The sequence below is a fragment of the Microtus oregoni genome, unplaced genomic scaffold (genome assembly GCF_018167655.1).
Source record: "Microtus oregoni isolate MIOR12 unplaced genomic scaffold, Mior012 000119F_ref0000445, whole genome shotgun sequence".
Lineage (NCBI taxonomy): Eukaryota > Metazoa > Chordata > Mammalia > Rodentia > Cricetidae > Microtus > Microtus oregoni.
In genome coordinates this window covers 113,170-132,156 of record NW_024544748.1, presented here as the reverse complement: position 1 = coordinate 132,156, position 18,987 = coordinate 113,170, and the positions used below count along the sequence as shown (strand labels likewise).

At 41.0% G+C, this 18,987-nt stretch overlaps 1 pseudogene; it reads left to right on the top strand.

Moving 5' to 3' along the window:
* Positions 1-887: 887 nt before the first annotated feature.
* LOC121444293 lies at positions 888-2,113 on the top strand (annotated as a pseudogene).
* Positions 2,114-18,987: the final 16,874 nt, after the last annotated feature.

Below are 18,987 nucleotides of genomic sequence, written 5' to 3'. Positions count from 1 at the left end.
GCATTCTTTATAGACGTTGTCTTCTTAAATTTGTAGCTGCAACTTTTGAAACTATTTTCAGATAATTTAGAACTTCTATAATATAGAATAGAATCTACACAATGTTTCGTTTAATATTAAGAAGTGCATTTCAGACAGCGTCTCTAGCTGCATAAAACTTTAAGAGGAACTTATTTTAAAATTCAGCGTTTAACTAAATTCCTCATATCAAGCAGGGCAGTCTTAGAAACCATCCAAGTATCTATTGGATACAATAAAATAGACTTTAACTTCCGGGATCTGTCAGCCGCTTCCTCTGGGCCTCCCTCCTCCGTCGGTGCCCGCCGGAGCCTGTTCACATCGACTGTCCAGAGTCCACGAATCTTCCGCTCTGGCTTTCCGGACCGACCCGACCCCAGAGTGTTGTCTACAGCAGCCTGTGGTCCGTCAGTTATTGGGGGACCCTCCCCAACAAGAGAAAAGCCATCTTTCCGAGTAACCGTAAGATTCTTCGGTTCCACCCCCATCTCCCGCCAAAGTTGCGCTCTTTTCTGCGTTACTATTCATTACATAAAGTCCTTTATGTAGGACCACCAAAGTTCTCATTTGACTCTGCCTGTTTATAGGGTGACCCTGGGAAAGTTGATTCTCGGTGTCTCGATTTCCCCAGCTGCAGTAAGAAGAGTCTTCGTCTACTTGGCTTTTATTAGGTTCAAGAGCAGCTGCTCAAATGATAATGAAAATAAATAATAGCCATTACTAATGCTTCTTAGACATTTATGAATGCCTGCCTTCCTTGCCTTTCCTCTCTCTTTCCTTGTACTGGAAGACTAGGATTTGTTTCTGGCCTCATTCAAATACTCAACACTCTTGGGAACATGCTTTCTGACTTTTGAAAACATTTAAGAATCATGTCTCTGCATCAGTTTCTGCTAGAGCCAATCACCTGTCACGCCTGGAACAGGGATCGTACCCACATTGCCCTTAGCCCCAATGTGGGAGCCAGTGGACGAAGGCTCGTGAGCTGAAGGAACATAATGGATACATCACAGGTATTGACTGGTATCCTAAGAGTGACCGCATTGTCACTTGTGGGCGGACCGAAACGCATCTGGAAGCCTACCCTGGCGATCCTGAGGATTAACCGCGCAGCCACTTTTGTGAAGCGGTCCCCACCCGAGAATAAGTTTGCTGTGGGAGCACTCGGGAGGCAGAGGCAGGCGGATCTCTGTGAGTTCGAGACCAGCCTGGTCTACAAGAGCTAGTTCCAGGACAGGCTCCAAAGCCACAGAGAAACCCTGTCTTGAAAAACCAAAAAAAAAAAAAAAAAAAAAAAAAAAAAAAAAAAAAAAAAAAAAAGTTTGCTGTGGGGAGTGGGGCCCGGCTCATCTCTGTATGTTACTTTGAGTCTGAAAATGACTCGTGGGTGAGCAAGCACATTAAGAAGCCACTTTGCTCCACAGTCCTCAACTTGGACTGGCATCCCAACAACGTTTTGCTGGCTGCAGGCTCATGTGACTTCAAGTGAAGAGTGTTTTTTTTTTGCCTACATCAAAGAGATGGATGAGAGAAGCCAGCCAGCACTCCCTGGGGCAGCAAGATGCCTTTTTGGTCAGCTGATGTCTGAATTTGGTGGCAGTGGCACCAGCGGCTGGGTGCATGGGGTCAGTTTCTCTGCCAGTGGGAGCCGCCTGTCCTGGGTCAGCCACGACAGCACTGTGTCCGTTGCTGATGCCTCAAAAAGTGTGCAGGTTTATACTCTGAAAACGGAGTTCCTGCCACTGCTGAGTGTGTCGTTCATCTCAGAGAACAGCATTGTGGCCGCTGGCCACGGCTGCTGCCTGATGCTATTTAACTATGACGACCGTGACTGTTTGACCTTTGTGTCAAAATAGACGTCCCAAAACAGAGCATCCAGCGCAACATGTTTGCCATGCAAAAGGGACAAGAGAGCCACAACTGAGGACCGCGACACAGCCTTGGAGACACTGCACCGGAGCAGCATCACTCTGCTGTCTATGAGCTGGACAAGCGAGACTGTCGAAAACTTTGCAGTACTGGCATCGATGGAGCCATGACAATTTGGGATTTCAGGACCTTGGAGTCTTCCCTCCAGGGCCTCCGAATAATGTGAAGCTGACTGAGCCTCTGCCATCCAGCATGAGGAAGAGACGGGGCTGCGCACACTCTGCCCTTGGCATGCTGGTGAGGACCGCCGGCCCGTGGAAACACTGTCATGCTATCAATTAGCTTGATAGCATGTGTTCATGTGGATGTTATGGGTTTTAAAAACAGCAGGGGTTTCGTTTTTGTTTTTTTCTTATCTTTTCATTTTGTTTTGATTTTGCTATCTCATTCCATTTTTGACAAAAGCTTCTCTTTAAGTAGTTTATTATGGAAGATTGTCACACTAACTTAAAGGGTAAGGGAAATGTGTATTGTCTGGTAAAAAATTAAAAACCTAGTGTGCAAAAAGAAAAATAGCCCTACAGTGAAGGAATTGAAATAAGTTGGAGAGAACTATAATTGTAGGATATTACATATTTTTGTTGTTATTTTTGAGACAGGGTTTCACTACGTAGATCTTGCTGTCCTGACACTTACTCTGTAGACCAGGCTGGCCTCGAACTCATAGACACTGGCCTGCCTTTGCCTCCCAAGTACTGGAATAAAAGGCTGCACCACTATTGCCTGTCATAAACAGCAGTTTAAAGAGGCAGGTAATATATTCCCATGAAAAGTTCTGTCTCGGTCAGACATTTGTTTTACTGTTTTCTGAAAACAGTATTTTAATTGTTTGAGACTTTCACACAGTTTTTTTTTTTATTATAGTCACTGCACCTCCCCTAGCTTCTACCAGATCCACCCCTATGTCCCTTCATGTTCCCTACCCACGCAATTCACGTTCCCTGCCTTAAAAACCTTAGAGTCCCATTTGTCTAGGTGAACTACTGTTCAATATGGTGGCTTCCCTGAAGAGTAGTTGAACTACCAGAGGTCACAGCATTAAAGAAAACAGCTTCTCTTCCCAGCAGTTATTAAATGCCAATAGTTCCTCAGCTAGGAGAGAGACTCCAGGCCACCTCTCCCCATCTCTATCCTGGTATTTTGTCTGGCTTGAGCTTGTGCAGGCCTTGTATGTGCTATCACAATCTTGGTAAGTTTATATGTGCATCTGCTCTGTTCCGTCCAGATAAAACTGTTTTTGAGCCCATCTACCACCTCTGGGTCTTATCATCTTTGCACCCATCTTCTGCAATGACCCCTGAGCCTTGAGTGGATAGGTGTAAGGTAGAAATCCTAGTAAGTTGAGCATCCAAAGTGCCTAGGCTCATGGAGGTGGGGGGTTCCTTGGACTTCCCACAGGACAGGGAACCCTGATTGCTTTTCGGGCTTGGGGGGGGACTTAATTGGGGGAGGGGGAGGGAAATGGGAGGCGGTGGCTGGGAAGAGACAGAAATCTTTAATAAATAAATAAATTTAAAAAAAATAAAATAAAATAAAAAAAGAAATCCTATTTAAGGATGAGGATTTATAAGTCTTATTCTCTGCATGTTGACCTGTTGTGGGTTTCTGTGTTAATTGTTATCTACTACAAGAAGCTTCTTTGATGGGAGTAGAGATTCTCTGATCCATTCATTAAGAGTCATTTTGATGCTATGCCCACTTAGCAGAATAAAAGTAGTACGTTTTCCCTTAGAGCCCATTACCTATCCAACTACATGTTCTTGGCCTCATCCCCAGTGCTAGGTATGTGCTCCCTCTCATGTAGCAGGTATTAAATCTAATCAGAAAGTGGTTGGCTACTCCCATAACATTCTTGCTACTGTTGCACCAGTTGGCATATCTTGCCAGGAAGGTCATTATTGTAGTTCACAGTTGTATACATTTAGGACATGACTGCTCCAACATATGGTTGAGGGAAAGGTTTCTTTGTTTTGTTTTATTTATTTTGGCTTTTCAAGACAGTGTTCTTCTCTGTGTAGCTCTGGCTGTGCTGGAACTCACTCTGTAGATCCGGCTGGTCTCGAACTCAGAACTCAGAGATCCATCTGCCTCCCGGGTGCTAGGATTAAAGGCATGTACCACCACTGCCCAGCTTGAAGGGAATGTTTTATTTTAAATACCAAGGAGAGTAAAGCCAGGGGCATCTGGAAGAGTCCAGAGCAGAGTGATGAAGTAGACTGAACAAGGCCGGCAAACTGGCCATGGCCATGGCTATCCACTAGAGAGGGAAGAATATCAGGGATAGATAATAGAGACAACATAGTGAGAGAAGTAGGGGCAGATCAGAGAGATAAAAATAGCAAGGATAACAGGGTTATAAGGAGAGTGAGTAGCTGGGGGCATGGAAGCTTGTGAACTGAAGGGAGTTTAGGGTAGGGGACAGGTGAGAAGGGCTAGGATGCTAGCATGGACTTTGAAATGTGTGACAGGAACTTGTGATACTAGGGGGCTCTGGTGGACAGCATGGGCTTTGATAAGCAGATAACTGCCACAGGTAGCCACATGTCCCTTCTGCCAGAGGTAAGGGAAATGACTCCTTTAGGCAAATGGGAGCTAGTTTCACAAGTTCCTGAATAATTCTGGCTTTTATCTAACTACCAGAAGTCCTCCTATTGAATCCATTTCTGGATATTTGGACTGCCTTTTGGAGTTTGGGGAATTGAAGTTTCCTTTGGACCTGACACTTAAATTTTAGAATTTGTGTTGCATATGAATCTACTGGGGCGGGACACCCTATTATTGGTTGTTTTTCATATTTTGACCAGTTGTGGTTTTCTGCAATGGTCTTCATCTGTTCCAAAGAGAAGCTTTGCTGATGAGTTAAAACTATACTTATCTTTGGATATAAAGGAAATTATTTAGACTGTGGTTAGAAAGAATTGTGTTGGCCTAGTCATGTGGTAGTATTAGGTTCTCTTCTAACATCCATGACCACACTAGCCCTGAACAGTTGGCTAGGTTTCCAGTACCAGATATGGATTTTCATTTATTGATACAAATTTAAAGCTATTTTTGGTATACCATATGTATATTTATTCTCTTGTTTGGGGTATTGTGCTTAGGCAACTAATTTAAAAATATAATGAATAATTAAGAAATACCGATTAATAGTTGTCTATAATAGTCAAATTTATAGTCATGTTAGGTATGTTTTCAAGGTCATATGCAAATATATTTATATAGATAGATGGTCTTCAAACACTTCAAAAACTTACAGAATATGGCATTTAATATGTTTAATAACCTAAGGTTTTTCATGACAGTGTGATATGTCTACTCCTGTCAGCACCAATTTACTTCAAAAGAAGATGATGTACATTGAAGAACCTCTAAATGGAGTTTATTTTCCTTATGGCAGAAGCTAGCCATTTGGGCAAAAAAACTGCCCTTGCCTCAATTGCTGACAGTATACTGTTCAAACTGGACTAGCAGGATGCCAAAAAAGTAAAATGCCTGTCAGATATACTAGCACCATTGGACATAGCTGGATGCCCCAACATTACAAAAGAACATTGGGTGATTGTCCAGGCATCTGGATGTCCCTGTCATTAGGTGACATTATGCCCTTCTGGGGTCTTTGAGGAAGTAAAAGCCTAAGTAATTAAAATTACAGTTTTCCTTAGCTATGATAAAAAGTAAATTAGATATAACACTTTAGACTCACAAAGATAAGGTAAATAATTGAGTATTTTCTTTAATTTTGCCAAACACAAATGGACTGGATATTGTAACTATAATTCTTACTTGATAACTATTTTTAATATGTAATTTTACTATGTTATAAAACTAAAACTCCAGAAGCATGAGCCAATACAAACTAACTCATGTTATACCAGATTTCCTTCTTGCTCCTTGTGGACTGTTCTTCTGACTGTAGCATTTATTTTCAGGGATTCCTCACAACTGGAACACAATGTGAGGAGCAGGACCCTTGGAGAAGGTAAGAAAAATTTCCTTTAAATAGAAGTAGGAGGTAAAATTTCTAGGCCTCTCACCGAAGGGGTCACAACCTTAAGTGAAAGAGTAGGAAAATAACACACATGAGGGGGGAGGGAGAAAGAGAGACAGAGACAGAGAGAGACCGAGATTTCTATACATTTTCATGGGGCTTGGCAGGACAGGCTGAATGGACTCCATCACTGCTTGCCTTCCCAAGCAATCTGGAACTTAGAGCCCTTTCATGACAAGTGGTACTAGGCCCTTTCCACCATTTGTAGTTGGCCAAATGGAGAGCTCAGTCTCTGATGCAACATCTGAGTCACAAGGAATGGCAGATGGGCCTCTGCCACCTGCAACATGGGCTAGAATAGAGCTGCCCCAGAGCTTAGAAGTTTTTTTTCTGTTGATTTGTTCTTTGTTTGTTTATTTTTAATGGCCCCTTCATGGGGAAAATTAAAACAGGCTCATCTTCTAGTACAAAAACAATTGCAACCAGGATATAAAGCACCTAAGCTTATACTGGTGAAATTTATTGGGGGTATTTGTCATTCGTTATGTTATACCCATGTCTATTGTGCCCCACAAGGAAGGAAAGAGACAACATTTTTGGGTTCCAAAGTCTTTAATAAATCACTACATAAGCAGAGCCACTGATCAATCAGGGCTGCAGGATGAACAGGAGCAGCCCCAAACGGGCAGAAGCCAGGTTGGTAAGAGCAAAACCATAAACACACCTGTGCCAAGTTACAGTTACACGTCTCACAATCAGGAGTTAGGATCTTTCCTTGCATGTTCCATTATTGTGAACCGACCCCGAATGCAAGCCTTTCAGTCCAACCAATCAGATTAATTTGTCCTTCCTGTTCTTAGAACAGCCGTAATGTCTTAGAGAACTAAGGGGCATAACAGACTCCTATTGTTTAGGGATGAGGTGGGTCATCCATTGGAAGGTTCTGAGCTCCCCTAAGGCTTGGGAACTTGAATCATATTTCACCCTATAGGTTAAATGAAGTCTGAAGTCAAAATGGCAGTACTTAGGGCAAGGTGCTTTTGCCTGCTCCCTTCAAGTCTATGGAAGACATTCTCCTATCCTGTTTATATTTAAATAAATGCTCAACTTTCAGGGTAAATAAACTAAAAGGGCAAAATTTTAAATTTTGTGTCATATTTATTGGGTACATCCTTATCTGTATATCGCTACTAAGAATTTGACTCTTTGAGTTGCTTTCTGGAGACTCTTGGTTAAATTATGTAAGAGATGTTATATTTGGAGCAGACAGGGTTATTAGGTTATTAAAATAATAATGCTACTGCCAAATCTCATAGAATTAATCCCTTACTTCCTTATCAATTATTTATCCTTCCTTCCTCTTCCTCTTCTATTGGAATTATATATCAACAAGGTAATGGCATTATAGAAATTTATTTATGTCATAATTCTCCACAACAACCTGTAGCTCTTTATTTCCAGAAAATTATAGACCTAATAATGACAGAAAGGATGTGTCTTAAACAATTTGCTGATAAAGACTCTACAGAAATTATTGTAACATTATTTGGTCTACACTGATAATAATTGGTAAGTTGAATTAGCATGCTACTTGGGATCAAGTTATTCCCCTTTGAGACTGTTTTTGAAGATACCCCATGGGTGCTTCCTAAAATTACATCTAAATATCCTATAAAGATTGTTTTTAATGTTTTTACAGATGGCTCTTCAAAAGGATAAGCAGAATATATTTCACTCTTACCTACTATAGCATACTGTAAATATAACTTAGATTCAACTTTTCTTTAGAAAAGCAGATCTATTACAACATACTGTACCTGTAACTTAAATTCAACTCTTGTTTAAAAAATAGACATGTTTTTAAGTAACAACTATGTATCTTGCCTCCATCTGGGATGATGACTTCATCTGGATAAAAGCAATCATGTGGTTGACAGCCATCTTACTAAAGTTAAAGGGTACACACCATTTACCTTCATCACCATCTTGATAAAGGTGACCGTGTGGTATAAACCAACTAAGACAGCACCTATAAAACTTCTTAGTCCTACCAAGCCCTCTGTTTATTATTGTATCTCCTTTTTAGATTAAAGAGGCAACAGCAGGTCTTCAAAATATTTTGGATTAGGATGTATTTTTATATGATGATCAATTTCTAAGGTTACAAAAGTAAACTCAGGTTAACAAAAACAGAGTTAGAGATAATGTCTAACCACTTATATCTTTGCAACTGTGTTAAACAACAGGTTTCCAGAAAATTTTAAAAAGGAAACAACATATGTTTGATAAATAAGGTATGCTAGATAAATAAGGTCTATAAAGTCCTAATATCTATTCAGGCTAGCAGAAACTGACTTGAAGATGTATGTCTAGTCTCTTTGTCTTTTTGACTGTATTTATGGTTTAAAGTTTTATTTTGATGCTAAGAGATCTTCAATCGAAAATTTTAATGCTCAAACTAAACAGGGATAAAGCTGTAAAATCCTAATCTTATAAAAGCTACTAATGTCTTATAAACTGCTAAAGATAACTAGGACATGCAATTTAATAGTCACCTTACAAATTCTTTAATGTGCTCAGAATTATGCTTTTTGTGAGACTAAGTAAGGCCTTCTATAAAATGCTGTCAAAGTTAAGCCTAAAGCAAGTAACAACAAAAAACAAAACTTATTTTAAATCAGGTATATGTAATAAAGATGGTCCTCAAACTCCCTGGAGAGCTGCTGAATATAGCATTTAAAATGTTTAATAAGAAGGCTTCTGATTATAAAAGAAATATCAAATCCTAGCTGCATTTCTCTGTCATTTTAATTGCTACAGAAGCCATGTGGATCATACTTCCTGCTCCAATTTATCCTTTTCAGATCTCTGGGAATGTTGATGACTAACTACAATTTTAGTTAGCTGCTTTATCAGTTTAACAACAGCAAGTACCCAATTCCTCCCCCTACAGCTGCAGCTGCCTGGTCAGTCCGTTTCATATGTAAAAATCAGACTCACAGTTTACCTTGCTGGCAGAATTCATACTGAAAGAGATAAACACACAAAACAGGGTTCGGTGTCAATTCTAATGAAAAATGACGGCAATACCGAACTTCTGGCACCTATGTCTATTGAGAACACAAACAGGAAGAGCCTGCCTAGGAGGAAAGCCAAAAACAGCTCTGTCATGGGTAGGAGGATGCTGCAAAGAGTTGGTGCAATGATAGATGATTTCCTTGCTGATACCTGGTGAAATTATGCATCCTTCCAATGATATGCTTGCATTGCTAAAAAAAAAGAAATTTTATCTTATCCTTTACATCAAAAATGGAGATACTCTTATTTCAGGCACTGAGAACCCAAACACCACCCAGTTCCCTTTGTGTATTCGATTACTTCATGTTTTAAAATTTGTATTTTTGAAAAATTTGCATTATTGTACAAATATAACAAAAATTTAAAAATAACAGTATAAATAGTCATGAGATGGATTTTTAAAAGTTAATAAATTGGAGTCAAGAAATTTTTTTAAAAAATTTTCTTCTAGATAATATAATTGCCTAGCAATGCAAACATAATTTTGCTTCTCAAATTTACTTGGTGGCCAAAGGAATTAAACAAAAAATGCAATCATTAGAAATTAGACAATTTTAAAGTTTTCACCCCAAACTAGTTTTGATATAGCCTGAGGATCTGTTACATCAAATTGCTTATGAAATGTAGTAAGAAACAGAGCCTTCCAACAAGTACTCTAAGCTTTTAGTACGTAATTAGCAATGCATGGACATCAAGTTGACATCTAAAATTATGGATTTCTGTGCCTGGGGCCTTCTCTGCTGTTAGATATAATGAGATCTGTGCTCAAAATTTACTACAGCCATGTGCAATGCCTCTCCCTCGCCAATCAGCTACAGAGCACAGCCACAGGCATGGCATAAGGTTCTGGGGTCTCCAAGAAAAACCATTGTGCCATATCTGGAACTGACTTTGTCATATAGCTCTTTATGTTTGTCCTTTCTAGGACCCATTGCAACTATAAAATGACAGTGGTCCCACTTACGTTAACAAACGATTTAAAATTTTTATTATTATTCATGTTACTAAAATCCCTTATTATGCACAAGATCAAGTTATTTTGGAAAATTTTAATTAAAAAAAGGTAGGCACTACCTAAAGTATATTTCAGTCAATGAAAAGGCCCAATGTTCTAACCTCGAGATGAGGTTATGATTACATCTTTCCAGAAAATGAACAAAGACTCCATCTTGAGTAGCCCTTTTTGCGAGTTTTGTAACTCTGATTTTTAATGGGTGGCATGACACTGAAGGAGCCTTGAAGACATCATGAGCTTCGATTTGCTAATAAACATCATAGATGGGTATTTTTCCCTTTTCCCAGAGAGAAGGGAAATGCTCTTAGTAGAGGGGAACTAATTTCCTTTGTATTTAACATTCCAGCCTTGCCAAGCAGTAGTGGCACAGTGGTGGCCTTTAATTCCCAGCACTCTGGGGGGCAGAGGCAAGTGGCTCTTCATGAATTTGAAGCCAGCCTGGTCTACAGAGTGAGTTCCAGAACAACCAGGGCTACACAGGGAAACCTTGTCTTGAAAAAAAATTCCAGAAACTGGGCAGTGGTGGTGCATGTCTTTAATCCCAGCACTTGGGAGGCAGAAGTAGGCAGATCTCTGTGAGTTCAAGGCCAGCCTGGTCTACAAGAGCTAGTTCCAGGACAGCTAGGGCTGTTACACAGAGAAACCATGTCTCAATGTCTTTAAAGGCTTTCCTGGAACTATAGAAAAGACTGGCCAAAACTCACAGATCTGTCAGCCTCTGCCTTCTGCTGGGATTAAAGACATGCACCACCACACCCATATCTAAGATTTTTCTAATTCATTTTCACAAATTGGAAGGTTAGCTGGCTGGAATCTTGCTCTGAGGTCACCACCCTTTATTCCATTTCTTTTTTTTTTTTTTCTTTTTTGGTGTCTTTTTCAAGACAGGGTTTCTCTGTGTAGCTTTGGAGCTTGTCTTGGAACTTACTCTATATGCCAGGCTAGCCTTGAACTCACAAATATCCACCTGCCTCTGCCTCCTGAGTGCTGGGATTAAAGGTATGTACCACCACCACCCAGCTCTTTATATCATTTATTAATTTCTTCATCTTCTTGAACACAGGACTTAGCTCCATTCCACTCTCTGGTGATCCTTTTTCACCACAAATTTTACATTTCCTTGCTCAGATTGTTCCTTTTTATTATAAATGTCTTTTAGAGTTAGCAAAGAACAGCATCTTTACTAGGCTGTTTCCAAGATGTCCTGGGCCAATGGAATTAATCCAAAACTTCACTTTAGCCTCAGGCAGTCTTTTCAGACAAGGGCAAAAGTCAACCACATTCTTCATCAAAATATCACAAGAACAGTCTTTTGCTGAGCTTTTTTGGTTTGCTCTCCATCGCTCTGTTATAGGATCAGATGGCCTTCTGACTTAAAACAGAGATTTTAGAGACATTTTTAAACAAGGATGCTTGTGGGAGAAGGCGTTCCATAACCCAACCTCAGCGTCAGCTTTTTAATAAAGTAGGACAGCATGAAGCACTACTTTAATATCCATACCCAAAAGACATCTGAATCCTTTAAAAACATGAATCCAGTGACCAGGAAGAGGTACCCGAGCAAGCAGAAAACAAAAGAGGTTTAGAGGTAAGAAATTCAGAGCCTAGGCCAGCAGCATAGCGCCTGATAGGTGGCAGAGCATGGGGTTTTAGGTACCCATGCGGGGGCTGCTTGCTGCTGGAGCACCCACATTGCCACAGCCACAAGAGCTCCATAGTCAGAGAAGGGAGCCAGCTAGGGGATAGAGCAAGCAGAAAAAAAGAAATCCTTCAGAAGCAAAGCATGGGTAGAGAAGTGTCTGATGTACCTACAGGACTTAAGCAGAAGGCTCCAGTGAGCAGGATGCTCCTAGGGGAGGACAATGGGAGACAAGTTCATGATAGGTAGAGACATAGTACACTGAAGGAGGAAGCTCAGAGATGGATAAGCTATGGAGGAGAAGGACGTACCTGTGCTTGCTCACTTGGTCCAGCTCCCATATCTGTAGCAAAACTTATGGGCACACCAGAAAACACAAGTCCACTAGACACAAGCAAACAATATAAAAAGATGAAAGATTTACACAGTCACAGGAGACCAGACAAACATAGACATTTGTTGATCACTTTCACTCATATGCCAAAACCAGGACAGAATGACACCACTTTTGCCCTGATACAGGTTCTATGATCTTGTTCAATCTCCCATATATCTCCCCAAATAGCTGGACTCCAAAACAGAACAGAATAACTTACCTATTGTTCTGAATCTCAGATGCGCATTGGCCAGCAGTTCTTATTTTCATTTTGTTTTCTGTTGTCTGAGGTTTTCTGTCATGCCTGGTTCCCACAGTCGTTAAGTCCTAAAGAAATCACACAGAGGTCTACATTAGTTATAAACTTATTGACCCATTAGCTCAGGCTTCCTATTAACTCTTATAACGTATATTAGCCCATATTTCTTATCTGTGTTAGCCACATGGCTCAGTACCTTTTTCAGCGAGGCAGTCACATCTTGCTTCTTCTGTGGCAGGCTCACAAGTGCAGAGGAATGGGCTTCCTTCTTCCCAGAATTCTCCTGTCCTTATTGACCCGCCTCTACTTCCTCTCTGGTTGTCCTGCCAATACTTCCTGCCTGGCTACTGGCCAATTAGCATTTATTTAAAATATAATTGACAGAATACAGACCATGGTCCCCCACCAGTATTCAATTTGTAAATTTGTGGTCATCACAGTCTGAGTTCCCACCTGGAACCTTGCAAGTCTACCATGGATTTGCTTCTATTTGGAGCCCAGCCCTGACTAATGACCATTAATTTGTGGCAGCTGTGATCTTGGACTCCCTGGACTTCCAAGTCCACCAGGTCCTATCCCAGTCTCCAATGTCCCAAGCTCCCAAATCCTGAGCCTATCTTGGACCTCTGGCCCTGACTCTGGGGTCTCCTATGGTATTATAATCCCACTGAGCAGGAGCAAAGACCATTTTCCAAATTAAAATCAATTAAGCAAGCTTTATTGTTACCATGTACAGGTTTGCCTCTCTAAAGCAGGATTTGAGAGAACAGGGTTGGCTTAACTTTTTAGGCCTCTTTTTATAGGAAAAAGGCACATACTGGGGCTTTCCAGAGGAATTTGATAACATAAGGACTTGGCAAGTGACTTACAGAAGCAGACAACAGGTAAGACCATTTGACAGAATATTTTGGCAGAACATGTCAAGATTCCTTGGCAGAACATATTATCAAGGTAGATAGTTCAGGGTATGGTCAGGTTATGAGTCAAATTCCATAGGGTGTGGATTATGTCAAATTCCAGGAATAGGTTAAAGTTTGGTCAAACTTCAGCTTTACAGTCAATAGAAATGGACTTATTTTGACCTTGTAACAAGATGGCTTCTAATCTTAAAATGGAGTCAGGCTGGTCCATTATTCCTCCCTTACCTTATGTGTCCCTTTCAAATCCTTGATAGGGAATGATTATTTCTGTCTGTTGTATGGGCTGATAATGCCAGCAGAGGGTATTTTAGCATTTTCTTTTCTTTCTCCCCCCCAAGCCAGGTTTTTTTTTTGTAGTCCTGGCTGTCCTGGAACTCACTCTGTAGACCAGACTGGCCTTGAGCTAACAGAGATCCTCCTGGCTCTACTTCTTGAGTGCTGGCATCACTATGCCCAACTTATTTTCACATTTCCCGTCTGGTGGAAGACAAACTTTATAACACATCAGAAAATGCATGATCTGGTAGTGAGTACCATCAGGAGGAATACCAGGGGCCCTACAGCAGCTTAAAAAAAAGGAGTGGTTAACCAGGGGACCAGATGAATAGGGATTGATACCAATTATTTCCTTCTTGGTCGTTTAAATATTTGGTTTTATGACAATTTCTTACCATAGCTTGGGTTTCTCTAATGATGCCTGGTTAGCATAAAACAGCAAGTTTCACACAGGGTTACACATAGTCCACCTTGTCTCATGAAGACAAGACCTCTTCTATTTTGTAACACTACTTCTGTCTAAAAGTCTATTTGTCATTCTAATCTAGAGAGAGAGTTTTCCAAAAATCTTAAATCCTCTTTAACTTGAGCATTCAGTGTTGAACCCTTCATCTTGTAGGACTGGTGTTGGTGTTCCCAGTGACACAGATCCAGCCACCACTGTACCAATTAAAAGTGAAATTAAACTGGGTGGTGGTGGTGTACTCCTTTATTTATCTATTTATTTATTTATTTATTTATTTATTTATTTATTTATTTAAGATTTCTGCCTCCTCCCCGCCACCGCCTCCCATTTCCCTCCCCCTCCCTCAATCAAGTCCCCCTCCCTCATCAGCCCGAAGAGCAATCAGGGTTCCCTGACCTGTGGGAAGTCCAAGGACCATCCACCTCCATCCAGGTCTAGTAAGGTGAACATCCAAACTGCAAAGTATATGCTCAACTATAGTATAGCAGCATTGTTTGTAATAGCCAGAACCTGGAAACAACCTAGATGCCCTTCAATGGGAGAATGGATGAAGAAAGTATGGAATATATACATATTAGAGTATACTCAGCAGTAAAAAACAATGACTTCTTGAATTTTGCATGCAAATGGGTGTACTCCTTTAATCCCAACACTTATGCCGGGGGAGGCAGAGGAGGAGGATCTTTGAGGTCAGCCTGGTCTACAGACTGAGTTCCAGGATATCCAGAACTGTTACACAGAAAGACCCTATTCTTGAAGAAAAAAGAAAGAAAAAGAAAAAATGTGAACTTAAAATAGGAGTTTACCTGACCTGGGATGATTTAATGTAGGCAGCCCGCATCTAGATCATGGATGTAAATTTGAGGGATCATATGAGTGAAAATTAAAAAAAAATGGATGTGTCCCATGTACAATGTGGGAGACTGATAGGCAATGTATAATCCCATCACTAAAAGTCCATAAATCATCTGAAGGAGCAGGAAGACATAGTTTTTTTCTCAATGTCAGTGGTAGTTAGATTTCATACAGTGGTTATACAATTATCCAAATAAAAAGATGCCAAGTGATCTGACATATTGGACATAATGCATAGTCTCTGTCCTTGTATATAACCCAGGATTAAGTTGGGATAGGACCAGGAACAAGTATCAGCAGTGACTTGTGGTAATGGTGCAAGAGATAGGTTATAAGCTATTCCTATGTTTTGGGTACAGACGAAACCAACAATCCGCCATTAAGTTAGGTGCAGAATTTTAAGGAAGGAGAAAGCTACTGGGAGCATATTTAATTTAAGGGAACCTCAGCTCGGTGTGATGGTGCACACCTTTAATCCCAGCACTCAGGAGGCAGAGGCAGGCAGATATCTCAGTTTGAGGCCAGCCTGGTCTACAGAGTGAGTTCCAAGACAGCCAGGGCTGTTACACAGAGAAACACTGTCTTGAAAAATGAGTTTTTTCCCTCCTCAGTTGAGAGAGTAGATGTGGGTAGTAGCTGCTTTGATTCCTGAATGGGGACAAAGTGTATGGAAGTATGGGTGAGGGTGGTTTAGTACAAACTGAAATAGGTCAGAGAATAGTTGGCAAGTCCTTAGGACATGTGCATGCAGTGGTAGGATATGGGCATGGATCTAGGCACCCTGTAGGCTTTCTTCTTGACTAAGATTGCTACAGCCTCAAGTACTTGTACATCCTTTTCTTGAGCATGTGCCGTGACAAGTAACTTGATCCTTGCCAAAGCCATAACTAGGACACACATCAATAATATGACCTAGGTTGAATAGAATCCAAGGATTGATGCTCAGCTTGAGCTGGTCCTAAGTCCTGATAGAGACCAAAATTTCTCTTGTAGTCATTAACCTAAGTTGCCAATCCAAGTTGGGAGGCTTATGAGGGTTATCAAAACTAAGGCTCAGGGGCATGAATGTAATCTAACAGGTTAAGACTATCATTATGGTGTCTATACCAATAAAAGAAAACATGAACAGATTAGTAGCAACACACTGAATCTTAGAGATCTTAATCTTAAGGAGACCATATTCAATCACTGTCTATTTCTGGTGGTCCATTTTTCCTTCTGTAAGGTCCTCAGGTGACTTTTTAAGATGAGAGTGATGAATCTAGGCAGAAATGCCAGCAACCTTAGCAGCGGTGGGCATCCAGAGAATCATGATGTAATCCTTTCCATCTAGGTTCAAGCTGGTCAGTTTTGAAGTGGCGAATTAACACAGTATCACCAGGCTGAAGTGGATGGTCAGGTGGACAGTACCCAATAGGTTGAGCAGCTTGGACCTGAGGAAATATCTTATCCAAAATAATTGTAATCCTTTTAATGACTGAGAGATTGGAGTACAACAATCTAACAACAGTCCTCCATGTACCTAAGGGATCATGGGGTGGGCAGTGGCTACCCATAGACTATTTCATTTAAGGTGAATTTTTCTGAGTAGAGGGTACGGAGGCCCTCAGAAGAGCATAGGACAAGAGGTTAGTCCATTTACCACCAGTCTGAAGAGTATATTTTGTTAATATTCTTTTATAGTTCTATTCATTCTTTCTACCTTTCCTGAACTTTGAGGATGATACATATGCTAAGAGACTTTGAGAGCAATGGAGATAACTTGGCTGTAAAGACTGGGCCATTGTTGGACCTCAGAGATAAGGGGCAGTGAAATCTGAGACTAATACCCATTAACTTTTTTGTTATTATCTGGGCCATTTCTGTTTGAGATGGAATGACATTCACCCAGCCTTAGACAATTTCAACATAGACCAGCAGATATTTGCATCCATGTTATCAAGCTTTATTGGGGTGCCAGCCTCCTACACCTCTCAGGATCCAGAAGGAATGCTACCGCAATGCGGGATATAGCTAAGGATATCTGAGGGTAAAGGAATGAATCTGCTCATGTATGTCTTCTCATAATGTCTCATTTATTCTTGCAATGTTCTCTCCAATGCTCTCTCTCATCCCAGAAGGTTTCCAGTTTATATACCCACACAGACACAATTAGCAATTCTCTGGCAATAACAAGGAGACCAGACATGCATCTCACAGGGCCAAAAAGACAGATAAGGCTGACAAAGCCAGGGCCTGTTAGCTTACTTATATCTCAGAGGAGGTGTGGCTGTGAAATGCCTGGGGATATCTGAAAAGGGTAAATAGAGGAAGGGGCTATGATTTCTAGGTGGGGAGAGAAGGAGTTTTGTGTTAAATACATTTTTGTGGTTAGTTAAGCTAGAAATGTGTAATTGGTAAATGTAGGGAAAAAAGGAAGAAAAACGCAGCATTGCTGTACACTTTCTAAGCACTTCCGTTCCTGTGGTGGCTGGGAACACAGCCATTTGGGGTAGCTATGGCAACCAACATAAGTTTCGGGAGGAAAACGGATGGTGCTTGATCCGCATTGGTATTGTCACCAAATGCTAGCTGATTAAAGGGAATCTCTTAGCACTAGAGATAACATCTAATGTGGCTAGATGAAGGGGAAACTGTGGTAGTGTAAAATCTGGAGTGTTGCATTTTCAGCCTCCAGACTCGGTCTGGCTTTGGTGGTGGCTTTGTTCTTGCTGATGCCCAAGGGAGAATTTCCTTTCTCTGGAGCCTTTTTGAGAACTCAAGGCACCCAGTATATATTCTATATATCAAGATTATATGGCCAAATAAAAGTCATCCAGTAAAATAACACATGAGTGAAATATGCTCAATAATTGATTAATATACCGCTGAGGATTTTTGGAACAAATCCCACTACGGAAAAGGGAAACACCATGGCTTCACAAGGGATTTACAAAATTGACAACTATTCAAAAGACAGGTACCCCCAAAGCTTTGCAAATAGGGTTTCCTCTACTGTAATACTCGTGATTCCTGTGGGTCAGCCTAGAGATTTTGACAGTTGCACTGTCGCTATATAATGCTGTGGACCACAGCACCATATAGCCCTGGTTTGACTTCATTGAAGTTCAGTTCTCAAGAATCACCAGGTATAGTACCTTAACTTCGGCTTCCTGGAGGCAGCGTGTCGTTTTTAGCATTTACCTGGGTATAGGTCAAAGAGCAGTCTGAAATGTTCTGAAGTGTTTCAGATTTTCCAGGTAGCCAGCCATGAGGGCAGATAAGTTCTGAGGTCTTTTTAAGTGACAAGTGCTTGGAATGATATAGGGCAACTAGGCAGCTCTTGCCCTGTGACTTTGGCATGAATATCCTTTCACCTAGTAGGTTCCACCATCCATGACTGTTTCCCTGGGTCACCAGGCTACAGTATGACTTGATCTCTTCTTTGTTGTGTTCAGGGACATTCCATCAAGGCAGAGTGGACCTGTGAATGACTGACAATTCCAGGATGGTCTGGGCTTTGGGCTTTCCTAGAGCAACATCCCTGACAAGCTGCTATGCGGAGTATTACCATCCCTGACAAGCTGCTATGCAGAGTATTACCATCCCTGACAAGCTGCTATGCAGAGTATTACCATCCCTGACAAGCTTCTATGCGGAGTATTACCATCCCTGACAAGCTGCTATGTGGAGTATTACCATCCCTGACAAGCTGCTATGCAGAGTATTACCATCCCTGACAAGCTGCTATGCAGAGTATTACCATCCCTGACAAGCTTCTATGTGGAGTATTACCATCCCTGACAAGCTTCTATGTGGAGTATTACCATCCCTGACAAGCTGCTATGCAGAGTATTACCATCCCTGACAAGCTGCTATGAGGAGTATTACCTTGGGTCTGGGAGCTCTTGTCTTTTAGGTGGCCTGGCTAATGTATAATAGTTAGCTTGACTATTTTGTGTTAGGCATCCACCTTGGTACCCACTAATCATCTCTATCTGATTCCAGTCCCTTGAAGATAGTTCCTAGTAATCCTAAGTCAGTGACCTCCTGCCTAAAAATGTACAGCCATGACTACCTGCTTGTTATGATATGGCAACTCTTCTTTTTGCTTCTGAAACATGCTTACATGGATACCCAAAGATTGTCTTGAGTTACTCTAGTCTCTTAACTTGGCATAACAGGACAA